The sequence below is a fragment of the Nicotiana tabacum genome, chromosome 9 (assembly GCF_000715075.1).
Source record: "Nicotiana tabacum cultivar K326 chromosome 9, ASM71507v2, whole genome shotgun sequence".
In the NCBI taxonomy this organism is placed as follows: Eukaryota; Viridiplantae; Streptophyta; class Magnoliopsida; order Solanales; family Solanaceae; genus Nicotiana; species Nicotiana tabacum.
Genome location: NC_134088.1, coordinates 52,133,120 through 52,139,720, shown reverse-complemented (window position 1 = coordinate 52,139,720; position 6,601 = coordinate 52,133,120). Strand labels below are relative to the sequence as shown.

Sequence of the window (6,601 nt, the reverse complement as noted above, 5' to 3'; positions counted from 1 at the left end):
CAGAATCCAACAAAATTTATAAAATTCGAATACCCATTCAATAGCGAGTCCAACCATACCAAAATCACCCAATTCCGACCACAAATCGGCACTCAAATTCCCAAATCTTACTCTCCAATCCCTAGTCCAAAATTTCCCAAATTCTATCTTAAAAACACATAATCTAGGTGGGAAATTCAATGGGTATTCAGTATTAATGATTAAAAATGATCAAAAGTGGCTTACCTCTTGAAATCTAGTGAAACCTCTCTCCAAAATCGCCAATACCCGAGCTTGCAAAGTCCAAAAATGAAAAAAAAACCTCAAAACCCTCGATTTTATGAAGTCTGCCAGGCATCTCGCACCTGTGAGCCAAAAATCTGCTTCTGCGGAACAACATCTGCGGTGAAATCTCCTCACATGCAGAACTTACTTAAGTCCCTTCAATCCATATATGCGCCCCCAAGACCGCATCTGCGTAAGCATTTCTGCACCCAAACGTCCGCTTTTGCGGAAGCACCTGACCACCTCAGCCTCACCAATTTCCGCTTCTGCGACCTCCCTTCCGCAGGAGCGACTCCGCTTCTGCGGACCACCTCTCGCACCTGCGACCCAACAGCCCACAGCTCCCCTTCGCACCTACGCATCGCCAGCCGCACCTCTGGCCACTCCTTCCGCATATGCGATGGCACCAGACATCAACAGTTTCAGCAAATCTTCTAAGTCCAATTTCAATCCGTTAACCATCTGAAACCCACTCGAGGCCTCCCAGGACCTCAATCAAACATACCAACAATTCCTAAAATATCGTACGAACTAGCTTGAAGCCTCAAATCACATCAAATATCACTAAAACCACGAATCACACATCGATTCAAGCCTAATGAACTTCTAACTTCTAAAACAAATGCCGAAACATACCAAACCAACTCTGATTGACCTCAAATTTGGCACACAAGTCATACATGATATTACGGGGCCTATTCCAACTTCCGAAATCATAAATTCAATCCCAGTAACCACAAAATCAATTCTCGATCAAACTTCTCAACTCTACAAACATCCATTTTTTTAACATTTGCTAATTCAAGCCAAAATCATCTACGGACCTCCAAATCAATATCCGGGCATACTCCTAAGTCCAGAATTACCATACGGAGCTATCAGAATCATCAAAACTCTATTTCAGAGCCATTTAAACATAAGTCAGCATCCGATCAACTCTTCCAACTTAGGCTCCCATCCTTAGGATTAAGTATCCCAGTTCATTCTAAAATATCTCCGGAACCAAACCAACCACCTCGGCAAGTTACATAACAACAAATAAACACAGAATAAGCAATAAATGGGAGAACAGGGCTATAATACTCAAAACAACCGGCCGGGTCGTTACACCTAATTTCTTTATAGCCAAGGATATATAGGCAACCTCGAAATCAAGGTTTGGTCAAACATTTTCAAAATGCTTCCTGTGGAGTATCAAGCAGGCAAGCATTATTCATGATTGCTCACTTTATCTTTGTCTGAAAATACTTCATGTTATCGAGCAAAGAGGGACAGCTGTGAGCACGTAAGTTTTGCCCCACATAGGAAATCACTCCTAAAAATATTCAAAATAATTTAAATTGCTTTGTAGAATTTTAGAAATTTTATTTGTGTATTTGATTGCATTTTTATTGCGTTAATAGATCATTTGCCTCATTAGAAATATTTTAAAACTAACAAAAATATTTTATCATTCATCTTTGTATTTTTAGATTATAATCGCATTATTGGCATTTAATTGCATGTAGTTGCATTATTAAAACATAAAATCACAAATACTACACTAGTCATTTTTCCTTGCATTTTTAGTTTAAGTAAGTCAATTAAAGTTACGGGGATTAATTAGTTATGGTTAGATAAAATAGATAACTTGGATAATTTGGCAATTGAGATTTAAATTAGGACATTTAATCAAGTGGCTATTGGCGTAAAACAAGAGAAGGAAACAAAGAAGGATTTTTGTTTGTTATTTTCAGACTGGGCCAATGCAATTCCGAAGGCCCAGTTGCATTCCACACTCTACCCCAATCAATTATACCAGTCCAGACTCCCGTTAGCCAAACGGCGTCGCTTAAAATCCAAGTGACTCCGTTTTGGGTCAAAGAACGATCAAACCAATCATGGCCCTTCATCATGTCTCATCCGACGGCCAAGAACTAACCCCTCTTTCCCATAAGACTGTCCCAAACGATCCCCACCCCCCAGACTATTATTTGTTAGTTGTTTGTAATTAACAAAGAGTATATGGGTGCTAAAAGAAATAAAAGCTTAGGGAATTTTAATGTAGTTACTTGAGAAGCTTCTAGGAGATAGGGGAAGGACCTTTTAGCAATAGAAAAATAGAAGGGGTGGGGGGTGAGGGAGTAAAAAGAAAGAAAATAACTGACAAGAATCTCTGAATTTCTGTTATAAAACAGTACCCCCATTCATTCACACCGAGGACATTGACTCTCAATTCATCCTCACTCACGCACACTCACAAAAAGCTCTCTGAAAATTCAAAAATAGCTTTCAAAAAGATTCAAATCTCATATATGAAATTTCCAGCTTTAAGATTTGAAAGAAAAACACAAAAACAGATATAATTTAGGTGAATTTTGCATTTGAAAAGAGTTATAAAAGGTGTATCTCTTTCTGCTGAACCGAGGAACTCTCTCCATTATTTTTTCTGGGTTTTCGAGTTTATTTTGGGATTGAAAGTGAAGTTGTTTTGCTGATTTGATGCTGAATTTGCTTGTTTAGTAGTTGTGGTTTGTCTGACCTTTATTTGGTCACAATCTCTTCTCCTTATGCTGTTTTTGAGGTAATTCACCTACTGCTCTTGATAGATTTATGAATGTATTGCATTTCATGATGAAATAATATATGTGACATTGAAATTGGACTGTCCTTATTAGATCTCTGTTATTAGTACTCGGTTGATTTATGTTTGTTAAAATCAGGATTAAATGTTTGGATTTCTGTTTGCTCTTTACAAATTCATGTAGCTTGACTAAAACTCATTTGAACTCATATGATTGTTTGTGCTAAAAATCATGCCACGCAGATTTATGCCGCAGTTCATTTTACGACAGCATGACATTGAAGTTAGAACTTAGAGTTAGTAATTTCCAATATCTGATTTGTACGAACACGTATGGACTGTATTTCTTAATTCCATTTGTTATGACACTAAATTTGTAATCATTTAGTCTTATTCTGAATTTTCTTCTACGTGAGCGTATCATGCTATAAAATTAGGTGAGCAAGTATGTTTTTCTTTCATTTCATGTTAAGAATAATTGAAATAGGTAATCCTTAGTAATTGACTGATAGTTTGGCGTTTTTCAACTAAAGTTTGATGAATTAATTATGTAATTCGGGAACTCTTGTGTGGATGTTAAGAACTTTGCATAACTACTTCTGATGTTATAATTGAAATTGAGGCCATATGAAATGCCAAATGAATTGTTAGCAAATTAAGAGGAAAAAATGGTGACAACACATAACAGGAATTGACAATTTTTTAGCCTTATATTAGGTTTGGCAAAGACAACCTTAAACAATTGGCATTATATAGCCAAATCCTAAAAAAACTACTCTCTTATATATTCTCTCTCAAACAATTGGCCCCAAACCGTCTGCTTCCCTCCCCCTTTTTCTCCTTGTATTTCTTCTTCTATCTCTTCTCTTTCACTCTTATAGTTTAGCAAAAATTCTTGCAAATTATGCAAAAAAATCAGTGGGATGAAAAGGTAAGGTTGATCTCACATCAGAGAAAATCGGAAGCAAAAACTAAGAGAGAAAAAATACATTTCAACTTTGTTTTTCTTCTCTCTTTTTTTGTTTTTGGTTGGATTGAACTAGTGGGTGTGATTGAAATTGGTTGAAATACCTAAACGAGGCTATATACAAATTTTGAGCAAGATTAGAAATGATTTAGACTGGTTTCAGGTAAAAAAAAAAATAGACCTAAAAATCCAACTGCGATATGTTTATATCACGTTGTATATCGTGTGTATCAGTGTATATCACACACATGTTTTAAGGACGTCTGTGTATATCACTTTGTATATCATGTATACAACACATTTAATTTTATGGACGTCCATGTATATCACATTGTATATCATATATATAACACAAATATTCATGGATATACACAGATACACATGATATACATGAGATATCACTGATGTACATAGAGATATACACAGAATACAATAGGGGATACACAAGTGGAGTCGTCGTGAACTTGAGTTTTCAATCTGAAATGTGAAGAAAAATAAATTTTAATATACTTTTTTGATATACACATTATTATTATGTTATACACTGTGATATACAAATAATCGAATTATTATTGTGTTATATATATATATTTGGATATACAGAAAAATAACTAGAAAAATAATTAAAAAATATTTGGGAGTTTTTTCGAATACTACTGATGGAAATGGAACCTAATTTCTAGGATGATGATTGCTATGAGAGAAGAGGGGGTAAATATTTTTTGCTATTTTTAAGGAAAATAATTTTGATGAGGAATATTTTTAGGATGGTGGTTGAACCATTAGAAGAGAGAGAATAACTTTAGGCTACCATATGCTAAATCCTAAATAGGTTACCATATGCCAAATCCTAAAACGTTGGCTTTTTTATGGCAATTGTTGGACCAAGTTGTCATGCCATGCCAAACCCAGCCCTGTGTTAAAATAATTGGGCCGGGTATCTAGCCCAAGTGTGACAGCCCATTCAAAGCAGATCTGGGGGTGTATCTTGGTTCCTTGTCAGCTTCTAGGCTCAATTTGAAGCCCAATCAGACACTCGTACTATTTCGTTTGAGGGTGTGGCTACATTGAAGGAAATGGCGTTTTGGGCTTACTGTAAGCCCATCATTGGTTCACTTGGACTTGCCTAGGATCTTAACGTGATTGTTTAATCTGAACCCAATTGATCACCCTCCACCTAAATGTTTAGCCCAGTTTAATCATTGAATAAAGGGGGGTCCTGATGTTTTATACGTCAATACCACATAAGAGGGGGTAATTTATGTGGTGTTCAATTTTTCGCGCGCACAGATTATAGAAGGACCTGGTTCTTCTATGTGTTCCTTATACTACTGTTGCGGAATAATAAATGCAGAAATTAAAGAACACAGGTATTTTACGTGAAAAACACTCGGCTCAAAAGGTGAAAAAACCACGACCTACTACCCAGTAGGATTTTTCCAAACTTTCTACTAAATCGCTGAGCCAAAAACTGCATTTATAAAACACTTTTGTAAACCTAGGATTAACTCTAATCCCGTTGTGGCAACTAACCTCTAACTGATGCGACAACTTCAAGTTAACTCTAACTTGAATAATCTGAGTACCTATTACAATTGCCTCTAGATAAAGCTGAAAGGTACAATATGAAAACACCTACTACAATTGAACTAGAATAAAAGACAGACACTTGGAGCTGGTTCTTCTATCTAATTCATATAGCTTCAGGTTCGCACACTTGAATCATACACGAACTGCTTGCAAAATGCCTTGCTATTTTGCTCTTAATTCACGTTTAACTTCTGCTTTTGTGCGTCCCCTGTAGAATGAGAATATCCTGCGATTTATAGAGTTAGTAGAGTAGAAAATAACTAGAGTTCTAATGCTACTCTTCCTTGGTGGAAGAGTTCTAGTTAATCTCAACTCCTAACTCCTTCCTTATCTAGGATAATGTTCTCGTTGAGTAAAGAGTCGTTCTCCTTATCAATTATGCAATCTTTTCGATCAGGAGGTATCTATTATTATGCCAGATTTCGTTTATCTCCTGCATGTGCATCTCACGTGCTTTGAATATGCTTTTGTCTATCCCTACCAGTGATGGACCTGGTTCATCCCTGAGTTCCTTTGTCAATCTTTAAAACTATTCTTTACTTTGGCCAACAAATTCCCCATTTTTGATGATGACAAACTCTGTGCTTCCATAAGCTTAGGGCCTGTTTCAACTTAGCCCAACATCAACACAATGTTAGAACAATTTTCACTTATCATCAAGGGCCAGGTTCATCAGGTTATAAATATCACTGTTCAGAATACAAAGCACACTTTTTCCCCTTTTGGCATCATCGAAAAGTTGCATAAAAAATGTGAGATAACCAGATTTTAAAACTTACTCATGGCCACTGGGGGCTACTTCAAATACAATCATGGATTAATCATCATAGATCAAGCTAAGAATTTTAACCATCAAAGAAATATAAACAAACAGTTGGAGCAAAAAATAATGAATTTCATTGATGATTGATACGATTCTTCCACAAAGCATAAAAAAAAAATAAAAATACTGAAAACATGAGCAAAACAAATCCCAAACTGGGTCACTGGTTGATCTACACTAGACTAGAAGTTTAAGGCTGGGAAGAACTAGGTGCTTGTTTTTTTTTTTTGGAAGAGTTTCAGCATATCTTGAAGAATGCCATCATTCTTCTCCTTTTCTCTTGCCAGCTCATTTCTGAGAGCATCTCTCTCAGTCTCCACCTCTGCCAACCTCTTCTTCAACCTCTCAATCTCAGCATCCTTAGCCCCACTTTCTTGCACCAAGGTTCGCACCT

The 6,601-nt window shown here is 36.3% G+C and overlaps 1 long non-coding RNA gene across 1 annotated transcript; it reads left to right on the top strand.

Moving 5' to 3' along the window:
- Positions 1 to 2,397: 2,397 nt before the first annotated feature.
- On the top strand, positions 2,398 to 6,331 carry LOC107779753 (uncharacterized). Its single transcript, XR_001646671.2, has 2 exons — positions 2,398 to 2,827; positions 3,071 to 6,331. It is a non-coding gene; the product is annotated as an uncharacterized LOC107779753 (long non-coding RNA).
- The last annotated feature ends 270 nt before the right edge of the window (positions 6,332 to 6,601 follow it).